Source organism: Microtus pennsylvanicus, chromosome 3 (assembly GCF_037038515.1).
Source record: "Microtus pennsylvanicus isolate mMicPen1 chromosome 3, mMicPen1.hap1, whole genome shotgun sequence".
NCBI classification, from domain to species: Eukaryota; Metazoa; Chordata; class Mammalia; order Rodentia; family Cricetidae; genus Microtus; species Microtus pennsylvanicus.
In genome coordinates this window covers 86,180,017-86,203,807 of record NC_134581.1, presented here as the reverse complement: position 1 = coordinate 86,203,807, position 23,791 = coordinate 86,180,017, and the positions used below count along the sequence as shown (strand labels likewise).

Sequence of the window (23,791 nt, the reverse complement as noted above, 5' to 3'; positions counted from 1 at the left end):
TATTTCAAGTTATACTACAAAGTCGCAGTAGTAATAGCATATGATTGCAAAGAGCACAGGCAAGTTGAACAATGGAATAGAATTGAGGATCCACATATAAGTCCACACTCATACAGCCACTTCATATATGAAAAAGAGGCCAACAAAACAATGACAACAATGGCAAAGAGGCGGCCACAGCATTTTCAATCAATGGTGCTGCTCAGACTGGATAGCTATATGTAGAAGAATGAAAATAGACTCCTATTCTCACCCCACACAAAGCTCAAGTGCAAATGGATCAGAAATGAACTTAAGTCTTGATACCATGAATCTGGTAGGGAATACATTTGAACTCAATGGCACAGAAAAGGAGAACACTCCCATTATACAAGAGTAAAATCAGCAATCAGACTGTGGACATGCTAGAAAATGTGAACATAACTTTGAAGGCGTACACAGCTATTGTTAAAAGCCCCAGAAGAAACCATCAATGAGACTTCAATGACATCAATGCAAGAACTCATTCTCCTTGCAAACAAGAAAAGGCTCCAGGTTGATAGGTGGCAAAGAAACAGAAAGAAACTGGCTACTACTGTATGAGCAATCTGTAGTCAAGTTCAAACCATAAACAAGAGTGTTACATTGGGCTTCAGTTACAAGATGAGGTCTGTGTCTGCCCACTTCCTCTCCAGCATTATTCTGCAGAAGAATGGGTCTCTGGTTGAAATACAAGATATCTTGGGTGAAAAATAAATCACAGGGTTCAGATGAGGACATGTGTTGCTTTCTCTGTTTCTTAAGCTCAGAAGGATGAGCTAATCCTTGAAGGACATGATATTGAACTTGTTTCAAATTCAGCAGCTTTGATTCAGCAAGGCACAACAGTTAGAAACAAGGATATCGGGAAGTTTTTGGATGGCATGTATGTGTCTGAAAAAGGAACAGTACAGCATTCTGATGAGTAAGACCTAAGTTATCCAGCTCCAGAATCAAAATCTTGGAGTCTAAATACAATTAGGAATGCCTCTGGGGACAAGAAAGATTTCTATTTAAAAATAAAAATAAAATCCACAGGTAAATAGATGAAATTAGAAAGAATCTTTCTGAATGAAGCAGCCCAGACCCAGAATAGCAAATATCCTGTTTTCTCTCATTTATGAGTGTTAGCTGTGAATCTTGAGATATTTGTATTCTGTTTGGAATACCCATTGAAGTCAGAAAATCAGTAAGGGGCTATGGGGCAAGTTTCAAGAGAGGGAAGATAGATCAGAGTGGTATAAAGAGTTTAAGGGAAATAATGGTACAGTAAGGGTTAAATGGTGAAGATGAGTGGGACGGGAGGGTGGGGAAGAGGCATAAATACAATGAGGGCTAACTAACAGTACAGATGTTTTCATATGGAAAACTACTACTATAGAAACCACTTAAAATATGTACATTTGATGGAGGAAGGTCATTGGTTAATTAATAAAGAAACTGCTTGGCCTGGTAGGTTAGAACATAGGTGGGTGGAGTAAACAGAACAGAATGCTTGGAGGAAGAGGAAGTGAGGTCAGAGGCGATGCCCCTCTTCTCCAGGGCAGATGCGATGAAGCTCGGACCAAGGATGGACATAGGCTAGAATCTTCCCAGTAAGCGCACCTCGTGATGCTATGCATATTAATAAAAATGGGCCAAGCAGTGTTTATATGAATACAGTTTGTGTGTTGTTATTTTGGGTAAAGCTAGCCGGTGGCTGGGAGCCGGGCAGTAGGAACGCAGCCCACAGCTCATTCAACATACATTCACATATATAATGACAGATTAAATGAATGTATCCTGTAATGAGGCAACAATGATCCTAACAGCTACAACACTCTAACAAATACAAAACTTAGTACCAGGAATGGGTTACATCTTTTGGAGTTGTGGGATCAGAGATCCACAGACTCTACAAGCTACTGTCAATACTCTGATTCTCTTCAGAACTTGAGGGACACACACCAGTCAGAGAGCAAGGAGACACCAAGCTGATACTCAACTGGAAGCCTCATCACGACTGGCTAACTTTCGTGGTGCTGGAAAGTGCTATGCATGCTGCTGGAGTAGAAAAAGAATCACCAAGCTTACCTAGCTGTGAATCATTCAAGCTACAAAAATGATTGCCCGGGCAATAAATGACCACAGGGGCAATAGTGGCACAAATGTTATAGGAGGAACTAACTACTTTCTGATTGAATTTTAGGCACAAGTTGAAACCCATAACTACCACCATTATTGGGGCCTAGAACCTATGACTCTAAGAAGTCATAGGCCCTGTGGAAGAATCTACTACGGGCATTCTGTTGAATAGACATAGACTAAAACAACTTCTAATTACTCATTGTTACACGCATCGAATAGTGCATCTCTCAACCGCCTTCAGAGAAGTGCTATTTACAGTAGATGGCAAGAAAGACAGAGACCCACAACTGTTTAAGGTTGAGAGAGTAAAAGACCAGAATGCTCAGCCCAAAATGAGAGGCCCATATTATATTCCCTTCTCCCAGTACTTGGGGATTGTTGTGAAAGAGGGTACAGGAAGATCCTAAGAGTCAAAGACAGTGATGACCACAAGGAAACAGTATTTTCTGGATACAGCAGGGAAGCCACACATATGAATTTACAGCTGTTGAGACAGCATGGACAAGACTTATGTAAATTAATTCCATGAGGAAGACAGGACTTGGCCATGACATCTCACCCCAGCTTAGAAGGCATTGATAGCTATTGGTAAATGGAGGTTGCTTTCTTTAAGGGTTCTGCTCTTAATGGGTCCACCACCCTCCAGTGAAGACCACACATACAAGAGTCTAGGGGCAGAACAACTGGATTTGAACCTGTCTCGAAAAACCAAGAAAAAAGAAAAAAAATAAGTAAATAAAGGACACAACCTAGTTAGGTGGACTTAAGAAGGGGGATGGATCTGGTTTGAGTTGGGTGAATATGATCAAACTATATTGTATGAATTTCTAAAAAAAATTAATAAAAAAAACGAGGGGATGAAGAGAAAATTTGACATTTAAAAACCAGTGTCAATACTAAAAGAGTTCGGGGATCACTTTGAGAGTCAGAGCCAAAGCAATCAACCAGCCTACTGACCTGGGAGGCGGCATTCCAGAGCAACCTTAAAGCATCTGCGGTTGCAGGGTGACCTTGAGAAAGACTCTCCAACTCCTGAAGATGAAGCTATTCGCGTCTTTCTGCCAGCCTAATCCACCACACAGCCCTGGCACGGGATGCAAGAAGAGCTTATCTTTCCTCCTTCCCATCTGGGGGGCCCTGCGGGAAGGGGAGGATAAGAGCAACTGCCAGCTGAGGGGCAACAGAAAGATGAGCAGAAAAGGGCAGTGTACCACCCAGGCAGACACAAACGCCTCTCCTCTGTTCCTCTCAGATCCCTTTCCATCAACCCCAAATGACAAGGCACCAGCGAAAAGTGAGTCTGTGGGATCACGGGGCCAGGAAAACACAGCGGTGCCGAGCAAGGTGACTAACCTCATCAAGCCATCACAAATTAAATACTGTCTGTGCAGGAGAGTTCATCCCAGCTTGCTCTGGGAATGGGAAGCCCGAATTTTTCATGTTCCAGGCAGATAAGAGGCTGAAAGCCAGCCAGCCTGTGCAGGTGAGAAAGGGATGCGTGAACCACAGGCTCAGCGGGCTTTGTGTTAGGTTGGCGACTAATTGCCAGCAGTATGCACTGGTCACTCAGGCAGGTCACTGCCCGCCATTTCGGTGACACAAACATGGAACCTGGTAAATTGATTGAAGGCTCCTCTCTTCCCCACGGAGCCGCAAGTGCAGAATAACCAGTCACTGATGAACCAGCGAGCCCCACTGGGCATTTGTCTCAGCACCAGAAGGGTGCTGTTAATCGGTGCTTCATTCCGGAGAGAGCTGGGAGCAGGAGGCTTCATTAAGTGTAGTCTGTAAAGTGCTCTGAGGTCAGGCCACGAAAGCTGAGTGCCGAGTACTATTATCATTAATTAATGATTGTCAACAGAATTATTTACTCTGTGTTTTCAGGTCCATGAGGCCTTGCTTACTGGGGGAAAAAAAGCCCCCTGCCCTGTATTCAATCCTGCTCTGGCAGCGTCAGCTGTGGCCTATAAACAGGCTCATTCTTTTGCATCTTTTTTGTTGGTTTGTTTGTTCGTAACCCCTGTTCACCTTCCTTGGGTCTCTAACTCGAGAGCGAAGTGTTTAGTCCCAGCTTTCACTGTAGACACAAACAGCCTCCCGTACAGAGAAGCTCTTCTTAAATGTAAATGTAAGCAATGAAGTGAGAGAAGGAACTCAAACAAAATACCTGCTGCCTTGGCCTGGAATAGGAAACAAGAAGTCCCTTGGGGAGGAAAGATGCAATTAATCCTAAGCAGAACAGAAAGCCGAAATACGGAAGTATTTCTGCTCAGCCGGTTTCTCCAGCTACGCCATCATGACCTCTGAAAAGCAATGATGGGCACCATCAGAAAGAGCATGGGGAATTCTCAGAGCCACTTAGCCTATTGACAGGACAGGAGTCCTCTTTCCGTGCCACCTCCACCCCACACAAAGAAGAGGCCAGTTCCACTTTGATTCCCCCTTCAATTAGTTAGAATAACATTTGTATAGAATCCCAGCATAGAGTGTGCCTCTGAGATTAAGGAGCAGCAGCTCAGGCATTAGGGAACAAAGCAACCCCATGGAACAATGCGTACCTTCCCATCTTGGCTGCCACCTGGCGCTCAGCACACTGGCATCTGAATCAAGGGCATTGTGGATGCAAGACAAGAGAATCCCCAGCGAACTGTAGCTTTTATGAATAAATTGTACTTGCCAAAATTGGCCTGTTGTTTGTGGACATTGATTTATTTTCTCTGATTCTTTCTGATTGTTAGATTTTGGCTGGTGCTTACTGATGTGAAAAAGCCATCTCGTACTGCTGATAAATCTAAAGATAACGGCAGAGGTCAAAATAAAATGGGAAGGAAAGGAAAAGAGGCGCGCTAGCTGTACAATGGTAAAAAAAAATTTAAATGTAAACAACAAACCTCTGTGCCCACTTCAATGGCACTTCACCCCACTCTGTAATTGGGAAATTAGCTGGGCCATTTGTTGGTGTGTATTTTTCTTCTAGAGTGAAGGAGAGAAAGTGGGGCAGGAAGGAAGGGTTTTGTCTGTTTTGTCTAAGCATGGGCTCAAGCATTCTTGCAAGATTCCTGTCAGTCCTTTCCATGCTGCCTTGAACTCTCTCTCTCTCTCTCTCTCTCTCTCTCTCTCTCTCTCTCTCTGTGTGTGTGTGTGTGTGTGTGTGTGTGTGTGCGTGCGTGCGTGCGTGCGTGCGTGCGTGTGTGTGTGTGTTTTAGCAAAGCAATGCCCTGGAAAGAGCACATCCCTTGCACTTGCTTGGAACGAACACCTAGCATGTTCAAGGTCATAAAGACTGAAGAAGTCAACACCTCCAAGGTGAACCAGAGGTTCTCTGATTCAGTCTGCCTTAGTGATCCTCTCCAGCAGGGTTTCAGTGTCAAGCATGCATCTTTTAGCCATGCATGCATGCCTCTGTGTGTGTGCACATGCATGCATGCCTCTGTGCATGTGTGCACATGTGCATGTGTGTATGTGTGTTTGTAATAAACTCAATTTAACTTCTAGGTAAAAGATCCCAGCCACAAAAGAGGAGATTCAGAGAGACGTCAGGGCATGGTGGGCGGGTGTTCTTGATTGACTCTGTTTCCACCTTTGGATCACAGCTCTTGGAACATTACACCTAAAATAGGTCAATGGGGATTTGGGATAAAGTGGGATAAGCTTTAGTTAATTATCCCAATGAGCAGAATGTCTGTGTTTAAACCCCGAGCTGGATTTAATCACAGAAGATGAGGATATCCTCCAACATCCACAATCATTTGAAAATTGACCAGAGGGGCACTCTCTCCAGAGAGCGAACATGCTCAGTAGTCGGGAGCAAATGCACCAGTTGTATAGAGGTCTACCTTCCAGGGCTCAGCCACGTGCTGGCTCCTTGTGTCATTTTAGGTAGCAACCCAGCAGACAAAATTAAAGGAACAAGTGCAGGCTCTGATCATTTCTCCACATCCTCCCCGTCGGGTTGACCTGCTCAGCAGAACAAACCTCAAATCCAATACAGTAGAGACAAGGAGAGGCAAGTAATGTCTGTAGTGCCTGGGTGGGGAGACATGAATAATCCAAGGCAGAGATGGGCATGAGAGATGTTTTAAAGCTTTAGCCTAAGACACACTTTGTATTTATGGGTAGTTTTACTCTTCAATAATCTCATATGAATAAAGTACAGTGTAGCCCACCTCCTCGGGCAAGCACTGCTAAAAGGACTAACTTTTGCCCTAAGTCAATAGCAAATTGATTTACTTCAAGAACAATTTGAAAGCTGCTAGAGAAAACAGTTTAGATTCACCTCGGCTGACAGTTCAAAAAAGATAGAAAAAGAAAAAAGAAAAGCTTTCTGTTGCCTTAATGAAGCTAAGAGATCAGCAGAAAACTTTCCACAGATTTGTTCCCAATCATCGTCCACCCTCAGTCACAAAGGTCCTGAACATACCAGACCTAGTACTGAAACTCTGTCACTAGTCCCATATCTGCCTGATGGCTTAATGTTTAAATTGTTTCATTTGCCCATTTGCCTACATCCTGTTTTGTCAAACCAAGAATCCGACTCACTTAAACATAGTTGTTCAAAACTCTCAAAGGTACTATGATTGCCTTGAACAGTGGCTGATGTGTAACAGTTGCTTAATAAGTGTTGATGATAAAATGAATTGATCTGAAAAGTATTTGTTGGTTACCCAGTATCCACAAGATATTGAAATATTTGCAAAAGTTCAAGTCTACACTTAGGAAGGCTTCAGGGGAATGGAAGATCTGAGTTGAAGACAGAATAAGTACCCAAGGAAGGTGAGGTAAATGAGGATTATGTCATGGCCTCAGAGTATACATTCAGCATACACAGGCAGGAAGGAGTAATATGAGTCACCAAGACATATGACCTGGATTTTAAAGCAAGCTTGAAGCTTTGGCAAAACACAGTTGGACTGGAATTTCAGAGAAATGACCCCTGAGTATCCATGATGGTAGAAATGACCAAATCATAGCCACACACTGGTGTCTACGTTGGTTCCTAGATGAACCGGTGAAGTTCAAATACAGATTCTTGCTGCAGAATCATCATACTGGCCTGATTCTAGAATGACTGAGCCCATCACCATCCAGGAATTAGAAATAAGGTACCTTGACGCATCACAGAATCAGCGCAAGGCAGATGCAATCGCCGAATTTCAAATCCCAGGTACTACATAGTTGGAGACCCTGGATTTCCCAGATCTCACCAACTACCTCCCCCAGGGGCCCTCAGAGAGACCTCGGAGTGACAGATGCAGCGCTTTCTGCCAGACTTTCAAAGCAAGAACTGCACTTCTAAGGTGAGAACGGATATGAGAAATTTCAGCCTCAAGAGCAAATTTCCCTCCAGGCTGTCATGAGCACCTGAAAGCCAGGGTTTATAATGGAAGTGCCAACACAACTGTGACTATGCTGTGAGAGACTGTGACACTGTCCTCAAGTACAAGCGCTATAATAAGAAGGAGCACTTAAATGATGCTTGGAAGGACATCAGGATATGTAGTCATCTCTTTCTAGATCATCACCTCTCCCAATCTGTTCCATTTCCAGATAAACAGATGTGCAAGTTTTAGGACAAGGGGATTTAGTGCAAGAAAAAAAAAGTTTCACAATGGGAGAAAGATCAACTATGAAGGACACTGGTCTTTGACTCCAGGCAACTGTCACAAGGAGGTCGTGATAACCCTGGGGCTCTGGGAGAGCTCACCAGGGTTCAGTCCCCTCCTGGCCAGCCCTCGAGCCTCTGAGCACAGTGCAGGCATTGCCCCAGAGCCATCCCCATGCCACTCCAGTGACACTTAGACACAGTGGAATAGAACACGCTCTCCTATTAGGCAACATCAGCATAAAATGCAACTCTGAGAAGAAACTGTGACTGATGTTTGCACAAAAGGAAGTCTTCTTCCGTGATTCTATAAGTTCCTTGAGTGGCCTGCTTCCATATGCCAAGGTCATGCAAAAATTCACCAAACATTAAGAAGAAGAAGGAAAAGGAGGAGGAGGAGGAAGGGGAGAAGGAGGAAGAGGAAGAAGAGAAAGAAGGAGAAGGAGAAGAAGAAGGAGAAGAAGAAGAAGAAGAAGAAGAAGGAGAAGGAGAAGGAGAAGGAGAAGGAGAAGGAGAAGGAGAAGGAGAAGGAGAAGGAGAAGAAGAAGAGCCACACAGAATATTAGGTAGCAAAGACTAATAGAAGACAAAAATTGACCCTCTTATCACCACATACAAACATGCATACACATCTGTGAGTACGCATGTCAACACAAGTATGTTTAATTCAAAGCTACAAGTCTCTATACCATAAATTCCCATGTCTATACAAATAAGCTTTTCCTATATCAGAACACTACAACAAAAAAGCTATTAGTTTCAATCTTTCGTTCATGCTAAGTGGAGGCAATTTAGCTAATTCTTGCATGACTTTCTTTCCATTAGCAGAGTTCCAATCCTCTTTCAGTGGCTTGCCAATTTTAAGGATCACAGAACCCCATCCTCTACTTGCAGCTGCAGATAGCGTTTGCCAAGGTGTGTTCGATGCCCCAGGAATGATGGCACATCCGCTTAGGAAAGCCAATGGTGAATAATGCCTCTAATTTCTAGAGCACACTTTCAGACAATACTGGCTCTGAGAAATCCTATACAAAAGAAAACACACACTTTGCCAAACACTCCTACTATAGTCTTTTGCACCTCAATTTTAATTATATTCTTAACATTGAAATCATTTATAGGAATGTGTAGAAAATTCTGATGTAAAGTTTACTTGTCAACTCTATACAAGCAAACCATAGAGGTGGGGCAGACGTTAAAGAGCAAGCTTATAATACAAGAGAGGCTATATTACTCTTCTTTCACTACTTGCTGGGTCGGCTTCCCTTCTCGCCCCTACAGGGAAGCTAGAGAAAAGTGAAGATGCATTTGTCTATCTGACTTTGGAATAGTTTTAGTCAGTGCCATTAGCAATAAATGAAAAGCTACAAATTCTAGTTTCCTCTCCACATGGATGAAGTTTTTGAATTCCATCTCTTACTTCGTATCCCCTTCAAATGGCACCTGGTAGAGAAAAATTATTTTCTACATGTATAGATGTGAGATAACCTTGGCCATTCTGGAGTCAGGAAATGCTGTTGAGAAAATTCTCAGCCCTGATAGGCATGGCCTCAAAATAAACAGAACATTATAGTGACAGCTAGGTCTAGGATAACTATGGCACTGGAGCTGATAACAATGTCCTTAGGAGGGGGAGGTTCTTGGATCTTGCTGAAACTGAATCATCTCACCTCCTGCTGCCTCCCAGGGGTGAGTGAGCAGGGCAGGTGTCAGAGTTACCTTGGTGTATGACTTTCCTTTGTTCCTGAGACTATAAAAGTTCGCATAACTGCTTCCAGGCCAGGATGAGTTATTCCAGGTAACTCAAACCCTTTTTTCCAGTCCATGGTTACTCATATTTGGCTCAGAATAAACTTCCAACTATTTCCATTAGTGTGGTTTTTAAATTATGTTTATTCGTGTGTGTGTGTGTGTGTGTGTGTGTGTGTGTAGTTGTTAGAGGACAATACAGGAGTTCCTCTACTCTATGGGTCCTGGGACTAGAACTCAGGTCTTCAGTCTTGCTGGCAGCAAACCTTTGGCCCTGCAGCTATCTACTTTGCTGGACTGAGAATTGAGTTTTATGATGACCATAGAATATACAGAAAGATCTCTAAGGCAGGTCTGATTAGGAAATCTATATTTTGCTAGCCAACTTCTCCTTAAATTTGTGACTTAAAGGTACTTCTATAAATTGCAAACACGCCCTGAGGGAGGGACGCACAGCAAGCTTGCATAGACATTCTTTCTCTAACATTAAGAAGGATCATATTCTTTTCTAGTAGCTTCTAGACGCAGGACTCGAAGAAGAGCACAAAGTACTAAGTTCCAGGAAGTTGCTGGGGAGGAACAGATGGGGACATGCTAGATGTCTGCAGAATAGAGGCAAGGATGGGATGCCAGGTACCTGACATGTACAAGACAAATTGTATTGGCCATTTTTAACCAGTGGCTGGAGGTATGTCTGAAAGACTCCATCCCTTTTCCTTTTTAAAACAAATAATCGTTCCTAATTACATGATAACACAGATGGTCCTTAGCTTACAACGGTAAAGACTTCATACGCTGAAAATACTGGAAATTTGGATTCAATGTAGCCAACCCTCAAACATCCAGGTTTACCTTAAATATGCACAAGGTTTACATTCGCCTATATTTAGGAGGAATTATCTGACAACGTGGTTAGTTTGGTCAACTTGACACAAACTGGAGTCACCTGGGAAGTGGACACCTCAATTAAGGAATTGCTTCCTTAATAGCCTATGAATATATATATATATATGGCATTGTTTGATTAATGATTGGCATGGGTGGACTCAGCATATTGTAGGTAGTGGCAATCCAGCAGGTGGGCCTGGGTTTTATGAAAAAACATGCTGAGAAAACCAGTAAACAATGTCCCTCCATGACCTCTGCTTCAGCTCCCATATCCAGGTTCCTGCTTTGAGTTTCTGCACTGACTTCTCTTGATGAAGAACTGTAACATGTCAGCCAAATGAGCAACCGTTTACTCCTCAAGTTGCTTTTGGTCTGAAGGTTTTGTTCCAGTAACAGAAAAGCAAACTAATATAGACACAAAGATTATTTTACGTCAATTTTGGATTTCTTGTGTAATTTACTGAGTGTGTGTGTGTCAAAATAGGCTGGAAACACATTGACCCATACAGACTAAGCTGTTTATGCCTATGATTACATGGCTGACTGGAGGTGTACTTACTTCTGCTGCCCAGCATCCCAGGAGAGATCATTCCACACGTCAACATCCTGGGGAAAATCAAAATTCAGAAATTGGAGCATAATTTCCATGGAAGGACTATGTGTTGTTTCCATAGCACTGTAAAGAAAATGTGAGTTGGGGGAGCATCTTTAGTTTCTACAGCAACACCTTCTTTTAAGGAGGAAGATTGCAGGGTACATGTGCATACAAAAACAAGAATTTATTTTTTAATTGTTTTTATTGAGCTATATATTTGTCTCCACTCCCCTTCTTCCCTCTTCCTCCTACCCTCTCCCCATGGTCCCCGTGTTTTCAATTTACTCAGGAGATCTGTCTTTTTCTACTTCCCATGTACATTAGATCCATGTATGTCTTTCTTAGGGTCCTCTTTGTTGTCTAAATTCTCTGGGATTGTAGGCTGCTTTTTTTGTTTTGTTTTTTGTTTTAAGTCTAAAAGCCATTGATGAGTGAGTACATATGATATTTGTCTTCCTAGGTCTGGGTTACCTCACTCAATATGAAGATTTCTAGATCCATCCATTTGCCCACAAATTTTAAGATGTCATATTTTTTTCCTGCTAGGTAGTACTCCATTGTGTAAATATACTACATTTTTCTTATCCATTCTTTGGTTGAGGAGCATTTAGGTTGTTTCCAGGTTCTGGCTATAACAAACAATGCTGCTATGAACATAGCTGAGCACATGTCCTTGTAGTACGATTGACGCTTTTATACCCCTAATCCTCCATAAGAGACAGGATTTCAGCATTCTGAGTTCCCTCCCTGCTCCTCTGAGAGTCTTTTCCTCTGAGTTCTATCACAGGTGTGTGTTTGCTCACCTCCAATAAGTGTGTTTCAACTGCTGATTCTGTCTGTGGTATTTGAGATTTCTCTACTGCTACCTGTTGCACTATGATTGTTTCCTGTATTTTAATTCTTTAATTGGCAGAGAAAACAAACCTGTCCCAGACTCCTAGACCCTACCATTTCAAGACCCCAAGACCGTATCATCATGTACAGTTGTGCTTTGGAACTAAGGAAGAGTCTCGCCCACATTAAAGGTAGGACATTTTGCAACAACAAGTTGCTCAAAAACTATTCCAATTCCTAATATCAGTAGTGGTTGTATAATCATCAACCGCTTTGCTGTCTGAACTAGACATTTAGGATGCCATTCTACAGATGGTAATCCATCAGAATCATCTTTGTATTTTTTTTAATTTATTTATTTATTAAAGATTTCTGTCTCTTCCCTGCCACCACCTCCCATTTCCCTCCCCCTCCCCCAGTCAAGTCCCCCTCCCTCGTCAGCTGGCCTGGGTCTGAAAAAGCCTGGGATAAAACCGGACTCGCTGAACACAGGACAATGAGGACTACTGAGAACTCAAGAACGATGGCAATGGGTTTTTGATCCTACTGCACGTACTGGCTTTGTGGGAGCCTAGGCAGTTTGGATGCTCACCTTACTAGACCTGGATGGAGTTGGGTGGTCCTTGGACTTCCCACAGGGCAGGGAACCCTGATCATCTTTGTATTTGAAGGAATCGGTACAGGTATTATTCTCAATCTCCAGATTTGTGTTCAGGAGTCTAAGTAGCATACCAAGGTCACTGCTACGAGGCAGGGGCGGAAGACTTAAGCTCACAGCTCTGCCATTGTCCTCATCCCCCGCCCCCCCCCCCCCCCCCAGCTTTTGGCTTTGCTTTCCTTACTTCCACTCAGTGAAATTCATTGGCCCCTGGAGGCAGAATTCCCCAGGACCCTATAAGCTGTGCACTTTGTGGAATGCATTATCAGGGTCCCTTCTCTGAGCACAATAGGCTCACCTGCATGCCACATAGACTTGCAAATTGAGGAATCTGCTTTGATCTAACTTTCCCTGGTGCCTTTTGTGCTGCAGCTTACATAATCACCACATTTCTCAGTCACTTAAGAAATTTAATGAGGCCAGATAAGTTTTTAACTTGCCTTCCATTATTTTTTACTGGAAAATTCCTTTCTCTCACCAACTCTTTGGGTAGGATTTTTTTTTTTTTTTTGCACTACAAGTTTTATTTGACAAGTCCCTAGTTCCTACTTGGTCTGGCCAGCTTGTGCACACTGGTGTGGCTTCTGTTCCATTAAGATACACACCCATCTCTTTTTCCACTGGCCCTCCAATGTGATGATGATTGTTTTGCACAAGAATGACTCAAAGTTGATTCCGAACTATTATACTTTAAATGAATCTCTTCAACCCACGTTGCTTTCTTTGAACGAAAGACTTGACAGCCTCTGTGATGGCCATTCTTAGTTGTCAACTTGACTACACCTGTAATTAACTAAAATGCAAATGACGGGGCACACCTGTGAAGGGTTTTTCTTAATTAAATCATTTGAAGGGGGAAGATCCACTTTTAATCTGGATCTTGGAAGTGGAAAAGACAAACCTTCAGTACAGATCTTTTGAGGTGGGAAGATCTGTCTTTAATCTGGGCCACACCCTCTGCACCTAGTTTATATAAAAGACAAGGAAAAAGAAAGTCTCTCTCTTTGCCTGCTTGTTCTTGCCTTCCTACCAAGTCCATTCCTTCCCCAGCATTAGAGTCTACTTCTCTGGGGTTTCAGCATATACTGAAGACCAGCTGAGGCACCCAGCCTTGTGGACTGAACAACTTCCAGGGTCTTTTGTGTATAGGCATGCACCATTGGATTAGCTGGAGCACAGCCTCTAAAGCATTGTAAGAAATTCCCTTTCTGCATATAGAGATTCATTCTATAAGTTCCACTACTCTAAAGAACACTAATAAGTATTTTGGTACCAGAAGTAGTTCTAGAACAGCAGAAGTATAAGGATGAATATTTTAAGTATCTGGAATGGGCTTTCCAATTTGCTACCCATCTTCACTGAAGCCACTTCTCGAAGATCAGGGAATACTGAAAGCCCATGACATGAACTATTTTACCAGCTTAAAAAGACAAATGTATTTGATTACATTTGTAATGCATGATTTTCTTGTGTCCTGATTCACCAATTGTAAGAAGCAATAGATTTGCTGACTCTGTATGTAAAACTTTTGACATTTTGTGGAAAAATAAGGAAGATGAGGATGATGGCCAATTGCTTCTAGTATCTCTGGGTAATTTGGCAAAGGAAAGGAATAGGATCTGTAATAAAATTAACCAACTTCTAGCATCTCTGTGATAATACTAATTGGCCCCAGATTCACAGAAACAGTCTAAAGTTTTTTAAGTGTGCTCTGGAAGAGAATCCCCTCTCCAGCAGCCATAGCTCTTTGCTTTAGAAAATCAAACTGAAGCACCCATTATAAGGTTGGCTGAATTACAAAGAAAATTCAAGTCCTAACCTTGAAGGGTATCGGCAGTTAAAATAAGGGCTTAATTGGTAAAGAATGGGATCCTATAACTTGGGATGTAATACCTGTAACTTGGGAAGGGGATTGTGGGAGGACCCTAGAGAAGGCAGCTAAGAAGGACAAGGGTGTGTCTTACCTGAGGGAGTAGTCTTTCTACCCTAAGATTTACTCACACCCCACCACATGAAATATTGCTCTTTTCATCTTTGACTGAAGAAATTAATCCTTCATTGTCTGCTAAACCAGCAGTGACTTTCTCTGAAGGAAGTGGCTGAAAGAAAATACTGATTTCCCTCAGGGTCCCCCAATAGTTGTTTCTCGATTTAAGGCTAAGCAGGAGCCTAGAAAGGAGGTAAGAGGCATAGTCCATGCAGAGGTGCCCTACGCTACTAAAAAACGTAATGGGTTGGCAAATTCATTCAAGCAGAAGTCTGGGAAATATGTGTTAGAATAGACTTTAAGGGTGTGAAATAATGGTAGAAGAAACAAGCAAACAAACAGAAACCTAGATCAGGCTGAGTTTACTGATATGGATCCTCTGGAGGTTCTATGTTTCATATGGAAGCTCTCATGGTTTAAAAGGTGTCAAAAGTTTGTTTAAATGGTTGGCTGAAGCATTTGTCAAAAGATGGCTGACTGAAAAGGAGTTAGAGATGCCTGATATCCCTTGGCTTAGTGTCCACGAAGGGATTTTAAGGCTCAGGGAAATTGCAATGCTAGAGTGGGTACGCTGTGGAAACCTAATCCTCCACAATCAAAGGCCCAGAAGACATGCCCTTCACTAATCCTGTAGGATGAAAACTGGCGAAAGCAGCACCAGCACATCTGAAGAGCTGTGTTGTTACCCTTTCTCTTATGCCAGACCTTGGGTTCGTAGACTTTATTGCTCAGTTGAATGAATTAGATGTAATGGGTTTAATAGGGCCCCTAAGTACCAGGAACCAGGTGGCAGTACTGAATCAACAAATGGAAGGTGATCATAGTTAAAATGAGAAGCATAGACAAAGCGATGTCCATAATGGCCTGACCTATAATGGTCAGCACAGGCAAAGTGAATTTTCTGGTGGCATGATTCACATAGACCTTTGGTATTGGCTGATCAATCATGGTGTTTCCAGGCATGAAACAGATAAGAAGCCTACTTCATTTTTGTTTGATCTGTTTAAGTAGGAAAATTCTCAAACAAATGCAAAGAAAGGCTATGATGGATTGTGGCAAAAGGGAATCTTGCCCAATAAACCAATTTCTAGACTTTAGCCAGTTGCAGACCTAGGAGTCCTTGAATGAAGAGACAGCCTGGTACCCCTGATGAGGGACCTTGGTAAAATAAAAGTCTTGCTATTAGCCTTTCCTTCTCCAGAAGGATCTATAACCTTTTATAAAGGTAACTATATACTGAGAGAAAGCAAACAATCAGACTTTCTGGAGTCTACTAGATACTGGTTCTGAATTGCGGCTGATTCTGGGAAATCTCAAGAAACGTTGTTGCCCTCCAGTAGAGGCTTACAGAGGTGAGTTGATTAATAGAGTTTGGGCTGAAGTCCAAATCACAGGAGTTCCAGTGGGTCCTCAAACTCATCCTGTGGTTGTTTCCTCAGCCCCAGAATATATAATTGATGTAGATATAATAGAACTTGTCAGAATTCTCACATTGGTTTCCTGACCTGTCGAGTGAGGACTATGATTGGAAAAGTTAAATGGAAGCCTTTAGAGGCTCCTCCACCAAGGAGAATGGTGAATCAATTACAGTATTGCATCCCTGGAAGAATGGCCAAAATAATGACACCATCAAAGGCTTGAAAATGCAGGGGTGGGGTGGTTCCTACCGCATTTCCCTTTAGCTCTTCCATCTAGCCAGCGTAGAAGACATGGATCTTGAAGAATGACAGTGAACTGTTGAAAACTCAACTTAGTAGCATCTCCAATTTGCAACTGCTATATGAGATGTGGTGTGCTCGCTTGAGCAGATCAGCATATCTCCTGGGTACATAGCCTACAACTGTGGAGCTAGCAAATGCCATATTTTCAGTACATGCCTGTAAGGCCCAGCAGAAACAATTTGCTTTCAGTTGGCAAGGCCAACAGTATACCTTTACAGTTTACCTCAAGGCTGTCATGACTCTATCCCTGTTTCATAATTTAGTTAAAAAAGATCTTGATCATCTTTCTCTTCCACAAAGTATTACATTTATTCACTGTATTGATAGCATTATGTTGATTGGACCAAGTGAGCAGAAAATGGTTACCACTTTGGACTCATGGTCAGACACATGAGCATCAAAAGTTGGGGGAAAATCCAACTGAAATTCAAGGGCTCTCTACCTCAGTGACATTCTTAGGTATACAGTGGTATGGGGCATGCAGATATAGTCATTTTAAGGTAAAGGATAAGTTATTGCAGCCGGCCCCTCCCACCACCAAGAAGGAGGCACAACTCTTAGCGGGCCTATTTAGATTCTAGAGACAGCATGTTCCTCACTTACATAAGTGTTACCCCAGCCCATACACCAATTGACTCAGAAATCTATTAGCTTTGTGTGGGGCCTGGAACAGGAGAAGGCTCTTCAACAGATCCAGGCCTCAGAGAAAGCTGCTTTACCACTAGGACCATATGATCTGTCAGACATGAGGTGTCCGTGGCAGATAAGAATGCTGTTTGGAGCCTTTGGCAGACCCCTAAAGTCGAATCATACAAGAGACATTTGTAATTTTGGAACAAGGCTCTACCATCATCTACAGACAACCATTCTCCATTTTAGAGAAAGTTACTGGCCTGCTATTGGCCCTTAGTGGGAACTGGACCTTTGACATTGGGTCACCAAGTTACCATGAGATTTGAGTTGGGTGTTATCTGACCCAGCAAGTCATAAAGTAGGATGTGTACAAGAGCAATATATTATCAAATGAAAGTGATATAATATGTGATTGATCCCAAGTATGTCTGAAGGCACAAGCAAATTACATGAAGAAGTTACCCAAGAAGTTGTTTGGTTTCTAGTCCTGTTATAATGCCATCTGATACCAAGCATGCATGTCTAGCCTCTTGGTGTGTGTCCTATGATGAGGTGACTAAAGAAGAGTAGACTAGGGCATTACAACCCGTTTCGGACAACACTGAAAGACTCCAGTGAAGGAAAAATGATTCGCCATACATAAGCAGAACTTTGGGTAGTACACATGGTCATATATTTTGCATGGAAAGATAAATGACCAGATTGTGATTGTTCATTGATTCATTGGTTATAGCCAATGAATTTGCTGGATGTTCAGGGACTTGGAAAGAGCATGGTTGGAAAACTGATGAGAAAGACATCTGAGGAGGATGTATGTGGATCCATCTCTCCAAATGGGAGAATGTGAAGAACTTGTGTCCCATGTAGATGGTCATCAAAAGGTGACTTCAGCTGAAGAGTTCATTAATCAAGTAGATAAAATGAGCCATTCTGTGGACAGGTGGCCTTTTTTCACATTCATTTCTATCATTGTCCAGTGGACCCATGAACAAAGTGACCATAGTGGCAGAGATGGGAGTTATGCCTGGGCTCGACAACGTGGACTTCTGCTCACCAAGACTAATCTAGCTACAGCTGCTGCTGAGTGCCAAATCTGCTAACAGCAGAGACCAATATGTTACCATTCCATGGGACGACCAGTCAGCAACTTGTGGCAGTTTGACTACATTGGACTACTTCCTCCTTGAAAAGAACAACGTTTTGTCCTTCCTGGAGTAGATATTTATTCTGGTTATTAATTTGTTTTTCCTGCACAGAGTCCTTCTGCCAAAACTCACCATACATGAACTTAACAAAATACCATATCTACTGTTATCATTTTCCACATAGTATTGCTTCTGACTAAGAACTCTATTCCCAGTCAGAGAAAAAAGTCAGTGGGCCCATGATCACAGAATCCATTGGTCTTACCATGTTCCTTACCATCCTAAAGCAGCTGGCCTGACAGAAAGATGGAGTGACCTTTTGAAGACACAGTTACCACACCGATTAGGTGACAGCAGCCTGAAGGGCTATGGCAGAATTCTCCAGAAGGCAGTGTGTGCTTTGAATCAACTTTCAGTATATGATAGTATTTCTCCCATAGCCAGGATTCACTGATCCAGAAATCAGAGGTAGAAAGGGAATAGTTCCACACACTATCATCCCCAGAGACCCACTAGGAAAACTTTTGCTTCCTGTTCCCATTACCTTAAATTCTGCTGGCCTAGAACTTGTGGTTCCAGATGGGTGAAAGCTCCTATAAGAGCCACAACAAACATTCCATGGAACTGGAAGTTCAGAATTCCTCCTGGCCACCTGGGGCTTCTGATCCCCAACAGAAAGGAATGATAACATTAGGAGGGGTGATATAGATTAGTGTGGGGAAATTGGATTACTTCTCCATGATGGAAATAAGAAAGATCATGTCTGAAGTATAGAATATCCTTTAGGGTGTCTCTTGGTGCTATCATGCCCTGTGATTAAAGTCAATTAGAAGCTACAACAACCTAAGCCAGGCACAATGACAAACGGCACTGACCAGTCAGAAATGAGGGTATGGATCACCACTCCAGGAAAAAATCCAGGACCTGCAGAGGTGCTTGCTGAGGTTGGAGGAAATATGGAATGGGTAAAACAAGAAAGTAGTGACAAATACCAGCTAAGACCATGTGACCAGCTGCAGAAATGAGGATTATAATTGGCATGCATGCCTTTGTCTCTGATACATTTTGTTAAGAATGTGCTTGTAGAGATATTTGTGTTTTCTTTCATCAATTCTTATCATGTGATGAAACATCAATTAAAAGATTATCAATGGTTATCATATTTAAGTTTGTGATACTAAAAGAATGAACTTCAGGTGACATTGCAACCTATTCTAAATTTATAATGTGGTTGTGGTTGTATGAAGGATAGTTATATCATGTTTAGGTATAATTATGATCTGGTTTTTGTTTTACTTGGAAATTAAATATGACAAGGGAATATGACTGTGTGTCAGGTTGACAAAGGGTGAATCCTCTCTCTTGGTCTGCTTGCTCTCTCCTAGCTAGCAAGTCCATCCCTTCATTGGCATTAGAACATACTTCTGTGGGATTCTAGCATATGCTGAAGACCGGCTGAGACAGCCAGCCTCAAGGACTGAGCAGCTATTAAATTCTTGAACCTTCTGTTCATAGGCAGCCATTGTTGGATTAGCTAAACCACAGTGATTCTAATAAATTTCCTTTCTACATATACAGAGATGCATTGTATAAGTTCTGTTTCTCTAGAGAATCCTGGCTAATATAGCCTCATAAACAAAATAGGGCCTAGGAGACCAATGACCTAGAAGACTTCCTTTTTCATCCAATGCCGTGGATGAAGAAACTACATTGTACTCATATAGTGTTTATCAACTACAGACAACTGTATCCCCAAAGGAACCTTTCACAATGTCTGGAGATGTTTTTGGTTATCACAGTGGAGATGTTCCTAGCATCTGGTTGGTTAAGGGCAGGGATGGTCTTCTAAATCCAATAACACACAGAGAAGTTCTCCTTCCTTGAACAGAATTATCTGGCCCAAAATATCAATAGGTTGAAAAACTCTGTATTAATATGATATTCTGGAAACCGTGGATATTTGCAAAGCACTTTAAAATTTACAGAAGGCTTTGAATATGTCCTTCCACTTGGTCTTATGACATTTCTCTGAAGTAAAGAGAGCAGGCTTCACAATATCCACCTAGCTAATGAAGAATCGTCTGGAACAGTGGCACAAATGCAATGTCAATACTTGTCCCTGGGTCCAGGGCAGAGCTCCTCCTCTAGATCTCAGCGCAGTTCCATATATGCCCCAGCAGCCCCCTCCCCGAAATGTTTATGCAGTTACAAACTCTCCCAATGACTTAGGAAAATAACTGGAACCAAGTATGTATTTCTACCTCCACAGCTTTCAGCTCCAAGGTCTGGCTAAGCATAATTTGGATCCAGCAGCCTTGTACCCAACTCCTAAGCAAGCTTGGCAGGCCTCGGGGCATGTCTGGAGACCACCTCCCCATTGTGAGGGCACCACAGACCTGTTTATCACTGGGAGAACTCTGCTTCTAGGAGCTTCCATTCAGATTATATAGCCTCTGCTCTGGGCCCTCATTAGAAATTCATACTGCACATATTCAACAATGACACCTGCAAAAGAAAGGGGACTTTTTTGTTTTAGGTAAAATGACTGCCCTCTGTGCATCAACAAGCATTCAAAGTGGCTTTCTTTATTTTGTAATTTGCTTTGCTTTCCTCTTGATGCACAGGAAGCTATGTGTCACTGGTAAGTTTTTATTCAAGGTTGATTATCAATGTAAATTGATCAAAAGTGAGATGCGGGACACAGTCCCCCACCCCACCCCAAGAATAAGAAGTCAACCAAGATAGACTAATTAGAACCAGAACAGAATGTGGCATTCATTGTACCAGAGAGCAGGACACATGAAGTCAGACAACTGGGGTCTGGTCCTTTACCTAAACTCTTCCCAGCTGTGCAACTTGTGCAAGGGCTGAGGCTGTATTGTCCCTCTCCACATGATCGAAAGCGCAGTAGCAGCTGTATTTCAGTGTGATGAGCAGAGAGAGGAGCCCCACCACTGAGCAGTACAGGGCTGGGCACACAAGCAGCACACAATCCACCCCAACTCTCACCGTTATTTCTGTTTTCTCAATCATGAAGTGGAAAGAGGGCTGACATTTTGTAAGGAAGGGTGGGCAAAGTTATCGGGCTCTCATGACCATGGTACCATTAATCATTTCTTAATTAAAAATGGGCCATATATTTTGCTCATAGTCTCTTCTTTCCCCCAACTTTTCCCAGATCCTCTCACCTGCCTACTCACCCAGCTTACTAATTCTCTCTCTGTGTCTCTCTGTCTCTGCCTCTGTTTCCCTCTCTCTCATAAAAGGAAATCAAAAGCAACAAAAAATGAAAATTAAAATGGATTAAACAAAGAAAGAAAACTAATAAGACAAAAAATACCAAGACTAAACAAAACAAAATAACCTGCAATCTGAATTTGTGTTGCCGACTCTTCTGAGCATTAAGCCTGCCCTAAAATGTTGATATCTCAGGGACACTCCACTGAGGAAAGCGGATTTTTCCCTTTACGGAAGGTATCAACTGCAAATAGCTTCTTTGTTGCGAGTGGAAATTTGAGTTCACTTCTTCTTCTCAGTGTTTGAATTTTTTATGGTTTGAACCTATGCAGATCTTAGTCTCTGTGAGTTCATATGTATATCAGACACTGTTTGCCTGGACTTATCCACCATCTCTGGTTCTTATAATCTTTCTGTCTCTCTTCCACAATATCCCTGAGCCTTGGGGTGAGGGGTGTAATAAAGATATCCTACTTAGGACAGAGTGCTCAAAAGTCTCTCACTCTCTGCATGCTGTCCAGTTGTGGGTCTCTGTGTTTATTACCATCTACTGAAAGAAGGAGCTTCTCTGATGAGGGTTGAGTGAGGCACTGATCTATGGATGGAGAAATATGTCATTGGGAGTCATTTTCCTGATGTGTTCCATTCGAAGAATAGTAGTAGTAAGTTATCAGGATCTCAAATGCTAAAGTAACTAACTTGGAGCTTTGAAACCAGGAAATTTGTTTTTAATATTTGTATATTTGTTTCTATGTGTATGTGTGTATGTGAGCATGTGCATGGAACAAAATAGGCAAATAGATGCTAGTGAACATATAGGTGGTAGATGGATGGATGGATGGATGGATGAATAGTTGGACAGACGGGTAGACAAAGAGATAGACCTAGAAATGTGAAATTGTGGGAATCACTTTAGTAATGATTACTTCTGATATTTTAATTGGTAAGACAGGGCAAGAAGAAAGTTATAAAAAGAAGAGAAATCAACCTGAATACAGGCTATGTGGAGACTTTGACTACTATGTCCTGAAGAGTCTGAGATTTGATGCTACTGAAAAAGGATCTCTGACACCAGCAATAAAGATGCGGAGTCTTTACAAAATACCCTGGATATATATGGATCTCCACGAGCTCAGTCAGACCACAAAGAAACAACTTTAAAATCTAGGAGCCAGGACTCACAGCACTCAAGAATGGTTTTCTAGTTTGGAAAAGCACAAATTAATCCCTACCTGTTGATGGGCAGTGGGGGAGGAGCTTGAGAATGGCTGGGAAACTGATCATATGGTCCTTGTCAGCAACGAGAGTTGGGACATATGAGACCAGGACGATACCTCTGTAGGGTCATGGAGTTAGCTAATTCCAGCTAAGCCCCTGCAGAGTAGAAAGGTATTTACCCTCTAAAAGCAGGTATGTGAGGATCCATGACACATACCTGTACCACATGGGGTAGATTTAATGAGCTTGGCACTCTAGTTAGTTTCTTCTTGCCCCTAAAAGCAAAGAAAAAGCTTCGAGTGGCCTGGTGAATGATAATTGCTGGCTCTCTCTCCGGGAGCAGATCTGGCTCAGTACTCATGAATCTCTTTTGTCCAGGTAGCAGTCACAATGGAGAGAGCTAATGACGCCGAGCCACTCCAAGCTCTGTAACACCTGTCAGTGCACAGCACCAATGACCAGGGCATGGGGGCTCAGGCACACCACGGAGAGGTGATGCTGGTGCACCTGGATGCTACAGAGATGCTCAGGTGTCTACTCAATCCACTGCAGTAGCAAGTGCACTTGATGGTGAAAAGTCGGTGATGACATTGATCCAGGCTGACAGTGACGAGTGTTAAAGGCTCAGCATCCTCTCATCTCACTATTTATCTCTTTCCCTCCAGAGACCTGACCAATAGAGACACGCAGAATCCACTTCCCAAAGTGAGGACTGAGTTCCCGCTTGTTAAGCTGAGCCATCAGCCTCTGACTCCACAACTCGGTGACATTTCACTGTGGGTGTTGCTGTGGAGGTCAAAACCAAGCATCTGGAGTTTTGCGCTATGTCAATATGACTGGTAGGTGTGCCTGCCTTGAAGTGACAGGAAGTGAAAGTGCCCCCTCCACCTGCCCTCAGAAGAAGCCCACACCAAGAGTAAAGGATGTTGCTGAGCTGACCCCACATTCTAAACCTACAAATAGTCGGTTGACCTCCATTCCTGGGCACTTGGCTTGGCTGTGTCTCTCCCTTTGGGGAGGCAGAGAATGGACAAGAACAAAAGTAATTTCCCTTAGCATGTGTCTGGTTTCTAGAAAAGGAGAACAGGGACGTTGACGGATCCTCTCTAACATGGTCACCACAAAATACTGGCTATTAGGAAGAGCAGGTCGGCCGCTCCTGCTGCGACTGCTTTCTAGGCAATGGAAACCTAGGGAGCTTTAGGGTTCTTTACGAGCTCTGTAACTTCCATCTCCACTCTTGTTTGAGCCCCTTGTTTTGACCTAAGCGACTTCCTCTGTGAAACCTAAAAGTTCACAGGGACAGAGGAACCACAGCACACCAGGACTCAGAAGACTCGGTCAGTCTTCTGACCAAGACAAATGCTATTGTTGGCTTT

At 42.6% G+C, this 23,791-nt stretch overlaps 1 pseudogene; it reads left to right on the top strand.

Annotated features, from left to right (window-relative positions):
* Positions 1-338: 338 nt before the first annotated feature.
* LOC142846805 (large ribosomal subunit protein uL6 pseudogene) lies at positions 339-947 on the top strand (annotated as a pseudogene).
* Positions 948-23,791: the final 22,844 nt, after the last annotated feature.